This window comes from Enhydra lutris, unplaced genomic scaffold (genome assembly GCF_002288905.1).
Source record: "Enhydra lutris kenyoni isolate GAN:26980312 unplaced genomic scaffold, ASM228890v2 scaffoldscaffold17, whole genome shotgun sequence".
Lineage (NCBI taxonomy): Eukaryota > Metazoa > Chordata > Mammalia > Carnivora > Mustelidae > Enhydra > Enhydra lutris.
The window spans coordinates 43,886,824-43,906,841 of NW_019154101.1; positions in this window are offsets into that span (position 1 = coordinate 43,886,824).

A 20,018-nucleotide genomic window follows, 5' to 3' on the forward strand; every position below is an offset into this window, starting at 1 on the left:
GCCCACTGTGGGGCATGAACTCAAGACCTTGAGATCAAGAGTCCCGTGCTGTATCTACTGACCCAGCCAGGCATCCAGAACTTACCCTTTTTAATTAGATTAAAATCATGGTTACACATACAGGCATAAATAATGTCTGAAAATAGTACGACTATAACATTTCATTGTATATACTTTCTATATGCAGATATTATAAATCTAAAGGTAGAAAGATAGTGTTATTAGCTGATATTTTTCTTTATATGAAACACCCACAGCTTATTCAAAGCACCAAAACAATAAAACAGCAATGACTCCAAGATCATTCTACCCTCCCGCGTGGAGATACCCTTAGTCATCTTAACTCATCTAAGGGTACCTACCTAGAAGATTTTTAGACATTAGTGTCATTGTGTTCTTGTCTTAACTTGCCATTTTATTTTTGGCACTTGAAACCTACTAGTGTACTATATGCTAGTCAAAAGAATGAATAAATACATCATATTCCATTAATGCTTTAAATCATCTATTTTCCCCATATTCATTTGTTTGGTTTATTTACAAGTTTATGTATTACAAGTGGCATAGAAGGCTGTTTACTTTTGCTCTTTCAGTCCTGATATTCTTTTTATAGACTTATTTCTCAGAGGGTATCTAAGTGCTGTGAACAAAAACCATAAAAGTTCAAGGATTTCCTGACTTTGAAACATTATGTAAACACATTTGCAGTATAAAGAGAAATCTCTGGCCACAGCTCATGGATACTGAACTCATCATCATATATTGAAAATTATTTGAGTTGAAACATGGAAGGTAAGTATTCATCCTAATTTTATTGCAAATAAAAGCAGTGTGAATATACCACATGTGAAGAAAGAAAATGATTTTTCATCTACTGCATGGCATGCTAATTTTCGGATTGAAAAGAACATGCATTTAAAATATTCTCTTTGAAATCTTCCTAAAGACTACAGGAAATTGTGGACTTAAAGTAGATATAATTTTAAAAATATACTGACTAAGCATGTTCAGACTTTATTTTTCATACCATTTCCTAGCATTTCCTACTTGTATTCAGCTTGTCCCAGTTCGACATAATAAAATTCCAGTGGAAACCATTTTCTTTCAAATTAGTGCATTGGCGCTCTCAAGAGATCTGCTGAAGCTCCCCCCTCCCACCACCCCTGAAAAAATGTAACACTGAACGGGCTGAGAAAGAGTTGTGAGTAATTGGTAATTCTCATTTAAATATTCATCTAAAGACATACCAAGTTTTGCCTTTCATAAGGGCAATTAAAATGATAGCCTGCAAACCAGCAGCGTGTGGCTTCATTTACAGGCAATGGCACCTTCTTTTGGAACTATCAGAAACAAGGGGAAAAATAAAAGCCAGAAACAACTTTAAACACATATGCCAGTGAAATAAATATTTAGGTTTGAGATTCTTCCACTTGAGATGAACAGGATAGTCTCACACTTTATTTTCCATGCAGGTATTTGTTTTGGATTTTAAATGATATATAGTATATGGCTCAGAATTTTGGAGATGGAGTATTTCAGAAGAGACATCACTTTCACAACACAGTCCTCATGACCAGGAACTGACCAGCTATTTCCCACAGCAAAATATATATGTGCTCCATGAGTAGAAATCTCTTAATAAATATTTAAGAAAAACAATTGCTAAAATTTTGGGGGGGTTTACTCTGATCCAGGGAGTTGCCTTTACAAAGGGCATTACCTATACTGATTCTCACAAAGCTCATAGTCCAGGTATTTCTTTGTGTCCGTGGTGTGAATAAGAAAACGGAAGTCCAAGGTGATAAAGTGACTGGCCTAAGGTCACACGGCCAGTAATCAGAAGAACAGAGATTTGAACCCAGCTCTGGGCTCTTTACTTCTGCTTTACAGGAATGAATAAATGCCAACTCTACTAGGTACTTATAGGAAATTTGAAGTTAAAGATAAAAAGATCTTTCCCAGTAATCACATTACTGCTCCTCAAGAGGTTAGCCAAAAAATGTAAGCAAAACACAGTGGCCTCTCCATAGTATAGATGAAATCGTCATAATTTCATGTATTCTTGTCTCCTTAATAGAGATTATAATAGCACTAATGTTCAGGGATTTTGGAGGACACAGACATGTAAAATGACAGAAATAACTCGGTGGAAGCACCAAAGGGCTTGGGATATGGCCCCTGAACAAAACCAGATTCTTTTTTTTTTTTTTTTTAGATTTTTTATTTATTTATTTGACAGACAGAAATCAGAAGTAGGCAGAGAGGCAGGCAGAGAGAGAGGAGGAAGCAGTCTCCCCGCTGAGCAGAGAGTCTGATGCGGGGCTCGATCCCAGGACCCTGGGATCATGACCTGAGCCGAAGGCAGAGGCTTTAACCCACTGAGCCACCCAGGTGCCCCACAAAACCAGATTCAGGTTGTAAAGGAGGATAGATTATGATGTGGAAATCATGGAAACCTCTGTGAAGTGCAATCTTTGCAGGTTTTCAAGCTTTCTAAAGCTTATTTAATAAATACATATATACTCTGGGTTCTGCCATTGTTATCCTTTATAGTAAAAGGCTGGAAAAAATTCACTTCCAGTTCATATCATTTTAGAGAAATATCGCTCCTATCTATACATTGAGGGAACTTGTTCTGACTCATGGTAGTCCATGTTTATAGCAGTCTGTTTATTCTAACATTTACTGATTTCTTGCGGGTATGCAGGGAGAAGCTGTATTTCTCCAAATCTCACCACATATTAAAATAATAACATAGAATCTTTGTTCCATCAGATGTCACCTTAAAAAAAACTGATTACCAGAACAACTGGGAGGTGATTGGAGTTGAACTTATTTCAGTTGATTTAAAGGCAGAACATGTAGAATATCTTTAAATGTTCAGGTTTTCCTTCCTCACCTATATCAATCAAAGAAAACAGTAACAACCCTTTCCTTTTAAAATATTTATACTTCACTTCTAAAGTATCCCAAAGAGTAGAGCAAGTTACATGCAAAGTTCAGCATCAGCAGTCTGAAAATATCCAAAAGCGCTGGTTGTCTGCAAAGCATGGAGACTTGCCCTGTCCTGAGTGAATCAACAGAAACTAAAATAGCAAAACTTTTAATGCCAACTACATACTAGATTTTGCTAGGAAATTTGATGATTAAAAATATTTCTTAAGCTGCAGTCTTTATCTTTTACCTTCAAAGAGCCTCCAATCTAATCTAGATCAAATTGACTAGAGGGTACGCAGGTACACATAGCGCCACTGTTTCCTTTTGTTACATGACACTGAGTTCTTCAGGTTCTTCTGTCAAAAAGGATATCTCTGGCTTCCACTTGCTGCTGCCTCTTGGTGATTGTTTCTCCTCAAGGACCAGGGCTTGGTCCTCTTCCTGTCTTTTTCACTCTTCTGTGGCAACACTGAACATTCCTGTGATGTCTGTGTATTAAATGCTAATCTTGAACCAAGAGCTCTGTGTGAGCTTCATTCCCAGCTATCTTTGACCCTCATAGACATCACCTCATGGATATCTTATTGGCCTCCCAATACCAGTTTACCCAAAATGACTTTGATTCTGTCTTACCACATAAAATATTCCTCAATAGTCCCACGTCTGGCAGTGTTTCCAACCTATATGCCACCCCCTTAACTCCCTTTATCATCTTGTTTTTGATTTCTTCCTTGGCTGGTTTCTCAGATAAAATCTGGAATATCCTCTGTTCCTGCTTCTTCTCTACCTTCTGCCACACCACTTTAAAATCATCAAGTTGTCTTTCATCTGGTTCCTCTGTCAATCCTTCTCAAATATATTAATAGCTCCATATTGTCTACTATATTTTTTAGGAATTTAATTCAACTGCTAGTACTATCACCTGAAGAACAGTGTCTTAAACAAGATGGGGAGGTATTTCTCTCTCACTCAGATCTGGGGGCAGACAGTCCAGAAAAATATAGTGTCTCCGGAATGTCATCAATACCTCAGCTTCCTTCTGTCTCCCTTCTCCACCATCCTTGATTTTCATCCTTGTGGTGACCAAATGGTGGCTCCAGCCATTTTATTTGGTTCCCAGGAATAGAGAAGGGGGAGAGGGAAGGTAAATGGCAATATGAGGTAACAGAATCAGCCTTCACAGTGCTTTAGAGACCTCACTCAAAAACCTCTCTTTACATAACATTGATCACCCTGAGCTTCAAGGCAATGGCAAAGGGGTTTCCACATGGGTAAATTGCCACTCTCAAAACATAGCTTTCTGTCAGTAAGGAGAACAGGGGAATTGATGAGTAGGTGACTACTAGTAGGTACTAACTTAATTTTAGTAAAGATAATTCCCAATAGAGTGTGAGTTCCATGAGTATGGTACTTTCCCTGTTTTATTCTCTTTATATGACTCTATATATTGACTAATGATGAATGACTAAATCTAGAATGAATCTGGAAATAGTTTTTTCACTCATTCACTCGAAAGACATGATACACACACACACACACACACACACACTTAAGGTACTTGGAAAACAGATTTTTTTTTTTAAAGACACAATCTTTCTCCTCAAGGATATCACAGAGTACCAGCAATACTAGACAAAATAAACAGATCATTATAATGCAACAGATACAATGCAGAAAGCAAGAAAGAACTTTTAAACATGAGGCGTTATTGGGGACACAAAAGAGAGGTCATTAATTTTTAGTTGAAGGGACAAGAACGTATTTGTAGAAGACAATGTGCACAAGTTCCGTGAGGAAAGGAATGACAAGTATTTGCTTTCAGTTGGACCTCTACGTCTAGTTCTATATCTGGAACATAGTTAACGTTCAGTAAATATTTGTTTTTAAAAAGAATGAGTTAGGAAAGCAAAGAAAAAGAGAGAGAACCAGGGGCATGCCAGTTTTTGGGAGCAGTATGTACTAAGATATGGAAGGATGAGTTTAGGATGTTCAGGTACATTTGAGAGCTTGCTATGGTTGACACATAAGGTCCATATTAGAAACAGGCAAGAGCTGAGGCTACAAAACAGGTAATGGGAAAATCATGAGAAAGTTTCTCTAAACAAGTCAAAGTGTGTAATTTTTAAACTGAGGTGAAAATGGACTTTGATGAATCTTAAGCAAAATATTAGTTAAAATTTTTGTATTTGAAAGATAATTCATGTGGTAGAGTGGAAAATAAATTGAAGGGTGTTGGATAGAGGGGATGGAGCCAATATAGAGGCATAGGAACCAGTAAACCAGAATAGACTTAAGGCAATGATGGCTACAAGAATGGAGTGGGAGGGAAAAGATGAAAGGCATTCACTCCCTCCATTTCTTCACCTACCTTATACCACAGTTTCTTGCCTCATTATTTCTTTTCTCTTACCCCAGTTTTCCCACATTTCCATACATTTTCCCCCTCTTTCCATCCATTTTTTAAGATCCATGCAAATATTTTCTCTCAAACTTTTCTACCCTACACTATATTCAGGCTAACCTCTCTTCTAAATCTCTCAGACATTTTGTTGTTTTTCTTTCATGACATTACCTGCAATATTATAAATATGTGATATGTTTTATTGATGTACTAGATTTTAAGACATTTGAGCAGAGGAATTGTGTTTTACTCATTTCTTTATTTTCCCGGATCTGTGAACAAGTTTAAGCACATCATGGGCAGTCAGTGAATATTTGAAAATAAGTGAAGATAGCATGATTACATAATGCACTGTATCAGGGAGCTCTGTTCTAGGAGTTGGCTAGTGCTGACTCATTTCTTAGCTTGGTGACCTTGAGAAACAGTTCACCTTTCTGGTCAGCATCCTGACTATGGAAGGAGACCATGATGTTCTTCTTCCCTCCAATTATTTATTTAACAAATATTATTAGACATCTGCCTAGTGGTCATTGTATTTAGTTTGGGGAAAAGAAGCTAGAATAAAACGTAGCCTCCATCTTAAGGGAATTTTAATCTAGAATATAGAGAAAGACATAAACTCATCAGTACAAATAATAGTTATAGAGTCTAGGACTAATTAAGGGTATGTGTGTATGTGTGTATGTGTGTGTGTGTGTGTGTGTGTGTTTATATTAGAGTGGTGGAGAGTCAGGCTGCATCCATCTCATGATGATCAAAAATGACAGCAGGTGAATATCCGTGTTCTCGTCCCCAGCACATGGTTCTTAGATAGAGGAGTAACATAATCAGACATGTGTTTTTGGAAGATCCCACTTGTATAAAAGATTCTGAGACGGGGAGAGAGTGGAGGTAGGAAAGCAGTTAGGAGACAGCATAATTAAGGAGAGAGGTGGGGAAGGGCTGGCTTAGGCTAGTGGCAGTAGCTGGCACAGTGAGAAGGGGGACAGAGGGACATTAGGGAGACAGAGTCAACAGAACCACACTTAAAGGTTTTCAGCGTTTGGGAAAAGCTATACCACCTTTCCCTGGTCTCCCAAACTGCTGTGTGTTGTTGAGAGGAAATGAGTATTGTAAATGAAATTTTTAGGGAAAATGACGAAATGAAGTTAACTCCCTTCCTCATTCACATAGCAAGGCCTATCCTAACTCTGGGAGGAAAGAAGGACTGTGGCAAGCCCTAGTTCAGCAGGAGCATGGGCTGGGAAATCGCAGTGCTTCCCGGACTGACCGTGAAGCTGGAGCCCAAGGTCAAGTCTATAGAGTTTGATTTATTTTGAAAGTCCAGACAATTGTTTCTTTACCTCACCTATCCCATGTATCAAGAGGCCAATTGGTAAATTTTGCCTAGAAGAGGAACAAAAACTACAGGAATGCAGTAGTTAAGAACGTACAGTCAGAGTTCACCCGGCAACGCAGGAGGCTCTGGGACTCTGACTCTCTGCCAGGACAACATTTCAGCGGCAGCATCTGTCTGATGGGACTTCTTTGGAACCCTGGAGTCTCTTGAAAGCTTGTAGTATCTCAGGGAAGTCTTGGATGGTAAACTGCACTGAATTTTGGTCAATTCAGTTCCAAGGGGGGCTGCAATGACCTATCTCCCAAGCCACAGCCCAAGGTGGGCAGCTATGTGTGTGTTCCCAAAGGAATTTTCATGTAGCTTGCGGGTGTCAGGGTGGGCAGTAAGGATCCTGTCCTCCACATACTGGGGGTCTGTTTTCAACTGGCTGGTTGAGGCTTCTGTGTGTGATGGTGCTAGCACAGAGATGGGCAGATACTTGGAACTTTTACGACGGGTGGTTGCAAACTTCTCCTCTCCTTGATGGAGTAACTTTCAGGGGATTTGAAGATTAGGTGCCAGGTGTTTCTCCCCCCACCCTTCATTTTTCTCTTTTTCTACTTTGGGATCCAGACAATTGAAGATTAGCACATCCAAAAGCAATCACATATAAAGGGGAATTTAGAAAGTCATTGTTCATGTCCAGGGAAAGTTTCAGGCTCAGAAAAGACCTGTAAATGTACCTAATGCCAGTGAATAACACACTTAAACATGGTTAAAATGTTAAACTTTAGGCCTTTTATATATTATCACAATTAGAAAAATAGAACATATTCTTCAAAGCCTGAGAGCCTGGGTGTGGCACCCACTCACCAAGTGACCATGAGAACGTTGCTTAACTTCTGTCACATGTTCTCATATTTCTCAAATGGAGGTAACAATATTCCCAGCCTTACAAGTTACTGTGTAGGTTAATTAAGATAAAATATGGAAAGCACTTAGAACAAAGCTTCATATCCATTGTATGTGTTCCCAAAGACTGGGAATTATTATCATTCAAAGTTAAAAGTCAACAAAATTACAGAAAAATAAATGATTGCTAACAATTTAAATATTGTTAGTAGGAATTTTTTTTAAAGACTTTATTTATTTATGACAGAGAGAGAGAGAGATCACAAGTAGGCAGAGAGGCAGGCAGAGAGAGAGGGGAGAAGCAGGCTCCCTGCTGAGCAGAGATCCCGATGCAGGGCTCGATCCCAGGACCCTGAAATCATGACCTGAGCCTAAGGCAGAGGCTTAACCCACTGAGCCATTCAGGTACCCCAGTAGGGATTTTTTTATTCTACGTTCTTATGGTGATTATTTAAAGACAGCTACCTCACACACAAATCAATTTTAATGTAGACAATTTTTTTTTTCTGATAAAGTGTCTATCTCCTGTGTGTACAATTGAAGGCAGTGTTTGTTCATCGCTCCTGGTATCTCATGACTTTATAACATTAGTTTGTTAATGTAATATTATTTTCTTTGAATCAGTCATTATGGAAAACATTTCTCCACATTCTGAACCACTTTAAACTTCCATGGTGTAGGGTTTTCCAAACTTAAGATCTGAATCTTTCACAGTAGTAAGACAGTAATTATTTTTAAATAATAAAATAAGAATAACCTGATAAAGCTGGTGTTTTCATTATCATAATTCTTAGGTTTTAGAAGATCTTTGTAAAAGAAAACAGTCTATTGGGACATATAAAAAATATCCAGGTTATAAGAATGGGTTTATATACCGCAGGTCTGCTCTGAATCCAGGCTTTGTCATTTAAGAGTTGTATGGTTTAAAGGAAATTGTGTATGCATGGAAAGCTCTGAGGTGGGCTGCATTATTTTTTACAAATGTCTGTGAATTCTCTCTGAAGGAGGATTATGCCTCCCTAACGTAGGAACATCACGCTTGGCCATGTGGCTTGCTATGGCCAATGTATGTGAGTGGAATGTATCCTTCTGGCAGAAGGTTCAAGAGCCGGCATCTGGTTTCTCCATGTGGCACAAGAAAGAACAGTGTTCTAGATGGACACTGCTCCTGGTGGAAAGACACTGTGTAGAAGGGCTACTGCTCGCTTAGAATGTACAGTTGAAATGAGCAAAAATTACAGTGTTGGTGATTTCCTAAAACAAAAATGAAGAATATTAGACAATAGAAAGCATCAGGCTGCACCAGACTAAAGGTGAGTATTGTCCTGTGAAGCTTTGTTTGAATTTCAGTTTTGTGTGTGTGTGTGTGTGTGTATCAAGATGTGATGGAAAATGTATTACTGTGCATTAGTTAAAAAAAAAAAGTTTGAAAAACAAGTTGGGGTTTTACAAGTCAGGAGGAATTATTTCTATTTATAATGCTACTTTAGAAAGCCAAGTGGGGTTAATTCATGTAATACAAGGTATAAAAGAGTCTGTGCATTCCGGGCAAAGATGTATTTTTAAATTCAATTAGGTCATTGACTCTATAATTAAAATTTACCTCTGTGTATTACAAATGAAGTTTTCTACCCCTCCCAATGTAATAAATTAGTATGCATTTATTCCTTGGTCTCAATTATCACATGTAGTCCCGGGGAGTCATATCGTAGGGAGCAGAGATACTAACTGTTCTAGAATGGCCTTGATGGCCTTCTGCTTGCTTAGGCAGTGCAGAAGGGGTGTGGTGTCTGAATGGGAACTGGAAGGTTCTAGCTGACTTTGGAAATTCTTTCTATCTCTCGGGTCCTCGGATTCTGTAGGTTTATCGGCTTCTAGCCCGCAGCTGGGAGCACATGAGGACTCGTTCTCTCATTGACCTTCCACTTCCTGCTACTTCACATTATTGACACTGACTCTCAGTTTGGTTTCACATTTTGATGGCACACTATTTCCAGTTGCCTGGCAGAAAATGCCAATCCCTTGTGCATCCATTTTCCACTTCTTAGTTATTTAGGACATGACTAAATTGTATGAAGCTCAAGGGAGAGAATTTAAGGAAAGCATCCTGTATGAGGCTGACATCGTGGTAAAACTAGGGGACTGGGAATTGGGGAGACTGGCCGCGGATCTGTACTGGGTCCCCACTTCCTGCACACGCATGCTGGGCGAGGCACTGGAGAGGTCTCACGTAGAGATATGTCACGGAACTGAGATGCAGGGCTCCCTGTAGATAGCCTTCGTGGTCCCTGGGACCTAGTTTCCTCTCTGCCACGCAGGTCTGGCCTCCCACATCTGGAAATATAAACAAAGAACTCTGCAGTGCTTGAGAAAAACACAGAAGTGGACCTAGGTGGAAAGTATTCTATTATTTATATAAGCATTTTCACAGCAAATCTAGTATCATTGCAGCTCTCATCATGCAAGGAAAGGAGCCTTACAAGGCAGCAAACTTACTGAGAGGCCTGTGATGCGCCCAACCCTGGCTGAGTACAGAGATACAAAAATAAAGGGACACTGTGTTGCCTCCATGGATGAGCTTATATTCCGTTTGAAGAGTTGGGCCCAGAAATAGAGAATTTCAGCATCATATGGCAAGAACTAAAATATAGGTATACATAAAGTGTTGATAAAGGGTATGTAAGTAGAATTTGAACAGCCTCCAGTAAAGCATGGCTCACCATTCTCCAATTCCATTTAGAATAAAATAAAATAAAATGAAAAAAGAGTGTTACTAAATAAAAATACCTAAGAAGTGGAAGGATTAGAGTCACCTACATGTTTGGCTGATTTAGGTAAGCTGGCATGGAGGTACATGGTGCTTGTGGATCTTAATCATTACTTGTAAAATATGATGTTTTATTTACTGATTGATATATTTTATTACATACACAGCTGGCACTATTATTCTCAAAAACAGTACTCTATGAGTGAAATAAGTGACTTGTATATAGTTTTCTACAACTAAAGGATGTTTCACAAATATAAATACATTTGTTAAAATTCTGCACCTGTCTCAGACTCAGAAGAACAGAATGTCCAAAGATTATGTAAAGAAAGGTTTTGAAGTACAAATACTTCTAACTGGTGAAAACGTAAGCTCCGAAATGGGGTGCCTGGGTAGCTCAGTCAGTCCTAGGGTTTTGAGGTTGAGCCCCATGTCAGGCTCCGTTCTGGCCATGGAGCCTGCTTAACATTCTCTCTCTCTCAGGGGCACCTGCGCACTGGGTTAAGTTCAAGTTGTACCGCCTACTCGGTTGATTTTGGCCCGGGTCATGGTATCAGGATCTGAGATCTAGCTCTTCAGCGGCAATCTCCCTGCTCAGTGGGGGATCTGCTTCAGGATTCTTTCTCTCCCTGTCCCTCTGCCCCTCCTCTCCACTTTTGTGCACACACTCTCTGTCTTAAAAAAAAAAAAAAAAAAAAAAAAAAAAGCTCTAAGAAGGCAAGCGTCAGAATTTGCCTTTTTCGCTGCTGCACCTTGGCACACAGAACCATGTTGCTAAGTGATATATTGCCTAATGAATGTTTATTGCCTATGATTACAAGTCATACATTAGTATCATTTTAAATTAATACACACAGTTTTACTTCATCTCTGGACACAGAAAGATTTATTGCCTAGAATGATGATATTGAGTGATAAAAATTTCACCTCTCAAATTTAGGTGTTCATCAGGTGTAGTATTTAGCATTTTAACCACAGTTTAAGTTATATTATCATAGGTCCCCTTATTCACATTCTTATTCCATTACTCTTCCTTCTCCCTCGTGCCACTGAAACTACCTAATGTGTATCATATTTAATGTCTTTCAAGTAAAAAAGCCAATTGGGGGTGGGGGAAGGAAGTCAGGAAACTATATTCATATTCAAAGATGCTCTTCTGGGAAAAGTTGAGAGCAACATTTAGCCAGACATATTTTCAGGAAACTATAGCAAAAGAGCTACAGAACTTTGAATAATTTAAGCTGAAATCTAAAGAAAAGTGAAGGTGGGATGAGTGACAAATGAAATATACATGCCACCTGTTCTGACAAAGAGGAAATGATATAACTATCAAAAAATGGGAAACAAAGAGAGGTTAAGTGAAATGATATGAATAATTAACAAATCTTTAATTATTGAAAATCAAACAACATCAATTAAAGTGGATAAATACAGTGGTAGAAGTTTAAAAAATATACAGGTAAAGAATATTAATACTACAGAATAAATTTGGGTGATGAAGGGAGAGGAGATAACAGTTTTATTTTTGCTTATAATAGGAAATAAATTAGAATTACCAAAGGAATTCTGTATAGATATAGCAGCCATGACAAAAAAAGGCTATCCATACACACATATGCACAAAACAATGTAAACAGACAATACAGTGAAAGCCTTAAAATTACAGGAAGAGTGCAAATTACATAATATGACTTAGATAAAGTCAATGAAATGTGGTTTCCATAAATGTAATTAGGCTCAATTCACATATTTAAAAACTTCTATATTGTATCACAAAGTAAAAAACCACTCTGTTGCATATAAATGTCACACTACACAAAGCAATTTCAAAATGTTAAAAGTTTGATTAGTCAAATACCAAGCAAATGCAATACATCTTTCTCTATCAGACAAAGTGGAATTTGGGCTAAAAATTCTTAAATCAGACAGAGGAACACACATTATTATGCCAAAATGTAAAATAATAATAGAGATGTAACATTTGTAAGTATCTTTATACTAAGTAATTTATCAAAAATTTTTATAAAACAGAAATTAAAGGAGTATGAAAAGAAATATACAGAAACAATTATATGAGGAGGTTTGTATCTTTCATGTTCCAAGACATACCACATGAACAGAAAAATGTAAGGAATAGAAGACTTATAGAACCAAATCAGTGTGGTAAATCCAAGTGATATAGATCTAACATTATACCTTAACATAGAGAATATGCCTTCTTTTCACCTGCCCATAGAAAATACACAAAAGTTGACCAAATGTAAAGACCACCAAGCAAATTTTAATGAATCTCAAGTAAAATAATAAATATAGTATTCTTGGGAGAGGGTGGTTGGGTTATGGACATTGGGGAAGGCAAAGTGCTATGGCGAGTGCTTTGAAGTGTGTAAACATGGCAATTCACAGACCTGTACCCCTGGGGCTAATAATACATTATATGTTAATAAAAAATTAAAAAAATTAAACATAGTATAAAAATTTAATAAAAGTAGAAATCAAAAAAAATTTTTTAAGATTTTATTTATTTGAAAGAGAGAGAATGAGAGAGAGAGAGCATGAGCAAGGTGATGCGACAGAGAGAAGCAGACCTCCCACTGAGCAGGGATCCTGATGCAAGACTCCATTCTGGGACTCCAGAATCATGACCTGAGCTGAAGGCAGTCACTCAACCAACTGAGCCACCCAGGAGCCCAGAAATCAAAGTTTTAAAAGTTAGAGAAAAAAATCTTCCTGACTAGAGATCTTAAAACTTTATCTTAAGAAACTGTTGATGCAGGGGGCAGTTCAAGTAGATATCTTGAATGAAATGGGTAATTTTCAAGGAAAATAGACTTAACTAAAGCAGTCTGCAATATATTGAAACAGGTGTAATTTCCATGGGAGGACGGAGAAAGTTGCAAATGAGCTAAACTCCCTCCCTTCCAAAGCCTTGGGTTCCAGTGCTTCTACAGGACACTTCTACCAAATGTTTAAGGAGCAGAATCACTGTTATTTAAACTTTCTCAGGGCATAGAAAAGTAAAAATGCTTTCAATTTTTTCATGAAGCAATACAACAGTGTTACCAGAATTCTTTAAAATAAACTATAGAACAGTTGATGAAAAAATTCAAAATAAATATTAGCAAGTAGTATTCAGCATCATATATTAAATAATTACACACCATGATAAAAAGGGTTTTTTTTTTTTTTTTTGAAATGCAAAGAGCTGGGGCGCTTGGGTGACTCAGTGGGTTAAGCCTCTGCCTTCAGCTAGGGTCATGGTCTCAGGGTCCTGGGATCGAGCCCTGCATCAGGCTCTCTTCTCAGCAGGGAGCCTGCTTCCCCCCCCCCACTCTCTGCCTGCTGCTCTGCTTACTTGTGATCTCTTTCTCTGTCAAATAAATAAATAAAATCTTTAAAAAAAAAAAAGAAATGCAAAGAGCTTCACTCTTGGAATATTATCAGTGTGACTTTGATCATATTTTATGCAGCAAAATAGAAATATCTTAAAATTTTCTCTAAGGTAACTAAAAATGCCTTTAACAAAGCTTCAATATCCAACTAAAAATATTTTTAAAATAAATATTAATAAATATTTCTCTAAAATTAATATGGAAATTTATATACACACACTAACACAGTTTTATATATATAAATATATATATGCTTAGATATACTCACAAACATACATACCTATACATACTTACATAAAAGTACTGATACATTTTATATAGATTGATACCTATGTTTTTGTATGCTTATTGTATTATATAGGTATACATATCTAAAGTATTGCTATTCTATGCAAATAGTAATAGTTTTACCTCCTCTTTCAAATTCTTAGAACTTCATTCTTTTTCTTTAATGCATTGGCTAGTGTCAGAAGGACAATTTCCACCTAGTAGCAAAACTTCCCTGTTTTTTAAATTTGCAATTGGTATTATATATATATATGTATAAATGTATATCTATCACATATTTACATATTAATTTTAAAGAAGTATTTATTAGTATTTATTTTCAAAGTGTTTTTAGGTGGATATGGAAGCTATGTATATATAAATAAATAAATATATATATGTTAATATATATATATAAACATGTGTATTTTAAATATTAAAAATTAAAATTAAAAATAGAACTACCATATGACCTAGCAAATCTCCCTATGGATATGTACTCAAAATAATTAAGTGCAAGAATTTGAAGAGATGCTTGTACATCCATGTTCAGAGCAGCATTATTCACAAAAACAAATGATCCAAGAGTCCAACAACAGAAGCATGGATAAATGTGGCATATACAGACAATACATCTTTAAAAAGGAAGGAAATTCTGACACGTGCTACAACGTGGATGAACTTGCAGATATTTTGCTATGTGAAATATCAGGAAGTAGACAGTGGTTACCAGAGATTGAGGGAGGAAGGGAGAATTATTTCATGGGTATAGAGTTTCCATTTCACAAGATGAAAAGAGTTCTGGAGGTGGATGGTGGTGATGGTTTCACGACAGTCTGAACTGTACACCTAAAAATCTTTAGGAAGGTGAATTTCCTATTATGTGTATTTTAACATAGTTAAAAATAATAATTAAAATATAATTCTGGAACAGCTTGATAAATATCTGGAAAAAGATAAATTTGGATTTATATTTCTTACCATGCACCTGAATAAAATCCAAACGGATCAAAATTTAAATGTAGAAATTAACATTTTAAGAGTGCTAGAATTAAATATGGGAGAAGTCTTCATTGCTTTGGAGTGAAGATAAGTCTTTCCAGATAACACCAAAGTGAAGATGCCATAAAAGAAAAAGAGAACTTTAAAAACACAAACTGAATGGGGGCCTGGGTGGCTCAGTGGGTTAAAGCCTCTGCCTTCGGCTCAGGTCAAGATCTCAGGGTCCTGGGACTGAGCCCCACATCTGGCTCTCTGCTCAGCAGGGAGCCTGCTTCCTCCTCTCTCTGCGTGCCTCTCTGCCTACTTGTGATCTCTGTCTGTCAAATAAATAAAATCTTTTAAAAAAAACCCCAAAATTTAAAAATAAAAAAAAATAATAATAAAAACACACACTGATGTCCAAAACTTTTACATGGCTTAAGAATAGTTAAAAAGCAAATAGCAACCTAGGTGGAAAATACTGCAACTCACTTCACAGGTTGATTTCCTTAAAAATGCTAAAAGCTTTTCCTAGTCTTTCCTCCTTCTGCCCCAGGGGGCAATGCCCCACACCTCATCATGCAACATAAAGTAGTTCAAGGAAGCAGTCAGTCTCCCAAAAGTTTTCTTGCTGTGTTACTTAGTTGTCAGGGGTGGTTACTCAATTGCACACTGCACTCTTCCCAAGTTTTTGAGAGCTGATTTGGGATAAGACAGCTCAAGCCAGTTCACCTATCTGACAGGAATCTATAGTTAACATTTTATGTAAAATAATGGCTATTCAATTTCATCAATATTGGAGTTCCTGCTACCCTAGAGTTGTGTAGAAGTCACCAAGGTATGAAGAAAACTTCTCAAGTGAGGTTCAGTTGCCTAAAATGGTCAGTGCAATGCTTTCTTGGGACAGCACTAGATGTACTCCAATCTGTGGTGACCTTGGGCACCCGAGCCAGTGTCTAGGTTCCATGATGTACTATACTGCCTGTCCTTGAGGTCAAATCACCTTATAGGCTCTGGTCCCAGTAAAGGTCAGACAGAGACCTATAGTATTCAGGCTGGATACATCTCACTTCCCACTATCTGCTGTTCTGCCTCACTCTACCCTTGGTCTTCCTTTGTAACCTCCTAGCATAATTAATGCAACACCTCAAGCTCTAAGAAAACGAGAGCCAGAATTGAAAGTTTGAAAACTTGAAAATAAAAGTTGGTGCAAAATAGAAGTTCAAAGCAACTATTGCTTTGCTAACAGGAAATTTCTCTAAGGCAAGGAATTATAAAAGGTCTTAGAATATGGGAACGTTTCAGGTGGATGCCTGGGTGGTTCAGTTGTTTAAGTGTCTGACTTTGGCTCAAGTCATGATCTCAGGATCCTGGGATAGAGCTTCGCGTGGGGCTCCCTGCTCAGTGGGGAGCCTGCTTCTTCCTCTCCTCCCCCTTTGTGCACTCTCTCTCTTGCTTTCCAATAAATAAACAAAATCTTTTAAAAAAAGAATATGGGTATGGGAAAATATGTAACTCAAAAAATTAGTATTTTAATATGCTAGGAAGACTGGACAGTGACATGCAGAAGAATGAAACTAGACCACTTTCCTACACCATACAGAAAAATAAATTCAAAATGGATGAAAGGCCTAAATATAAGAAAGGAAATGATCAAAATTTTAGGGAAAACAGGCAGCAACCTTTTTACCTTTGCTGCAGCAACTTCTTACTAGACACATTGAGTAGGCAAAGGAAACAATAGCAATAATGAACTATTGGGACCTCATCAAGACAAAAAATCTTCTTCTCAACAAAGGGAACAATCAACAAAACTAAAAGGCAACCTATGGAATGGGAGAAGATATTTGCAAATGGCATATCAGCTAAAGGGTTAGCATCCAGAATCTATAAAGAACTCCTCAAACTCAACACCCAAAAAATAAATAATCCAGTTAAGAAATGGGCCCAAGACATGAGCAGACACTTTTCCAAAGAAGACATACAAATGGCTAACAGACACATGAAAAGATGTTCATACTCAGCATCAGGGAAATTCAAATCAAAACCACTATGAGATACCACCTCACACCTGGTAGAATGGCTAAAATTAACCACACAGGAAACAACAGATGTTGGTGAGGATGAGAGAAAAGGGGACCCTGTTGCACTGTTGGTGGAAATGCAAGCTGGTTCAGCCTCTCTGGAAAAGAGTGTGGAGGTTTCCTAAAAGTTAAAATACAGTAATTGCACTACTAGGTATTTATCCAAAGGATAACAAGTAGTGATTCTAAGGGTCACATGCAACCCAGTGTTTATAGCGGCACTATCAACAATAGCTAAATTATGGAAAAAGCCCAAATGTCCATTGACTGATGAATGGATAAAGAAGTGGTGGTATATAAATACCATGGAATATTACTCAGCCATCAAAAGAATGAAATCTTGCCATTTGCAATGATGTGGATGGAACTAGAGTGTATTATGCTAAGCGAAATAAGTCATTCAGAGAAAGACAAATACTATATGATTTCACTCATATGTAAACTTAGGAAACCAAGCAGATGAGGAGTGCCTCGGTGGGGCAGTCCATTAAATGACTGACTCTTGGTTTCAGCTCAGGTCATGATCTCAGGAGTGAGATTGAGCCCTGTGTCATGCTCCGTGATCAATGTAGAGTCACTTGGGATTCTCTCTCCCTCTCCTCCTGTCCCTCCCACTCATGCTCTCTCACTACACTTTCCTTCAAATAAATAAATAAATCTTCAAAAAAAAAAAAAAGAAAAGAAAAGAAACAAAACACATGAACACAGAGGAAGGGAAAGAAAAATAATAAGAGAGAAGGAAACAAACCGTAAGAGACTCTTAACTATAGAAAACACACTGAGGGTTGCTGGAGGAGAGGTGGGTGAGGGGATGGGCTATGTGGGTGATGGGTATTAAGGAGGGCCCTTGTTGTGATGAGCACTGGGTGTTACATGTAAGTGATGAATCACTAATTTTTTTTCCAGAAACCAATACTACCAATATGTTAGCTACCTTGAATTAAAAAAAAAAAAAAAAAAAAGAATACATGCACCAAAAATATTTGAATGCACTACCCTGCTATAAACATTTGTCTGAATCTTGGAGAAATGACTTAAAATCATGCTGAAGTGATTTTTTGAGCATCTATTTCCTCTAGACTGTGAGTTTTGCACTTCCAAATGTTATCTTGATTTCTTATTGTCTTTTTTCCTCTTATCCTTGTAATTATTTAAACCTCTTCCTGACAACACTTGAGTTTTCAAGCAAGAAATTTGAGATAATGCCTTAAAATATATTGTGCAAAATCATTACTGAGGTCATATTGGCCAAATTTAATCTCAGCATCTTATTATATTTTGAGGCACAGATAACTGAATATAAAAATAAATTGTGCACTGTATCTTACTACATCAAATGTTAGAGGTAGATTGTTAGACTGATTTTAGTAGAATTTAGTTGTTTGTTAAAATATGTTGCCATATTCAAAGAGAGGTCATTGTAGGAGGCTGTAAATGTAAATTAAAATGGTGCAGCATTTTCTAGTTCTTTCATACATCGTTTTAGCTTTATTGGGCTTATTTAGCCTTATTATCCCAAATATTGTATTATTGAGGGTTTTTTTTAATTGCAGTTTGACAAAATTTAGAAAAAAAAGATTTTATGACTTACTTAAAAATTTCTGATTTTTTTAAAAGATTTTATTTATTTATTTGACAGAGAGAAAGAGATCACAAGTAGGCAGAGAAGGGGGGGAAGCAGGCTCCCTGCTGAGCAGAGAGCCCAATGTGGGGCTTGAGCCCAGGACCCTGGGATCATGACCTGAGCTGAAGGCAGAGGCTTTAACCCACTGAGCCATCTAGGCACCCCCAAATTTCTGATTTGTAAAAAAATGATTTCATTCGGTTATGTTTATGGAATACATCACTGAAATCTAGAGAAGATTGACTCTCATACAGAAATCTGCTTTATTATAGTTTCTTACTTGACCTAGACTGTACTTTGGAGAATTTGGGTAATTGTGAACTCAAACAATACCAGGGAAAAGTAACTTAGAGTCTTGCAGAAGCAAAATTAAGTTAATGAGAATGTAAACCTCATCTACAAAAACTGAAGCCAAAATGTCTATATCTGGACTCAAATTATCCAATTTAGCTGTCAACGTAGTCAATTAATGTGACAGCCAAATCCATACTTTTTTGTATTCACATGCTAATCAGCCTTCAGTGAACTAATAAATAGAGCAACGTCACATCATATTTACATGTGATGTTTTATTGTAGCTGTTCATGAAAGTGATGCTTTTAAAAGTTCAGTCAGATCATGTCATTCCCCTGCATGAATCCATTGAATGGCTTTGCATTACAAAGCAGAAGTCCATGTTTTACAGTAATCTTTAACATGATCATCGCCTTTTTCACTCTTATCCTCTCTGACTGCATCTCTTAGTTGCTCTGGAGTACCCTCTGGGCCCCAAACGAGCCAGGATTGCTTATTTTTTTAAAAAAATATATCATATTTTATAAATATTTATTATATTTCATGTGTCTGTGGGTTGATTGGACAGTCCTTCTGCTGATGTCCACAGGGCTCACTCCTGTGGCTGCATTTGGTTGGCAACAGGTACAGACAGCGCGGGCCCAGCTGAGAGAGCTGGGATGGTTGGATCTCTCTTTCCAGAGTCTTTCACCTTGGGCTTTTTCAGGCCATGGCAGTCAGGGTAGTGTCCCAAGAGGGGGAAGGCAGGAGCCATTAGGCCTCTCAAGGCTCACGCTACAGGACTTGTCCAACATGACTTCATCTGCATTCTATTGGTCAGAGCAACTCCTAAGCCCAGCTCAGATGCAGAGTGAAAAAGAGCTGTACAGCTGACCACATCATGGCATCACCTCTGAAATCCAGTTCACTTCATTCCAATGTCCTACTTTTTAAACCAAATCACCCATCCTTCTGCATTGGCATCCACCTCTTTAAGACTTCCAGTCCCTGACCTCTCCATCTTCCAGTCCCTTCCTAATTTTTCTTCTCTCTCAGTGCAAA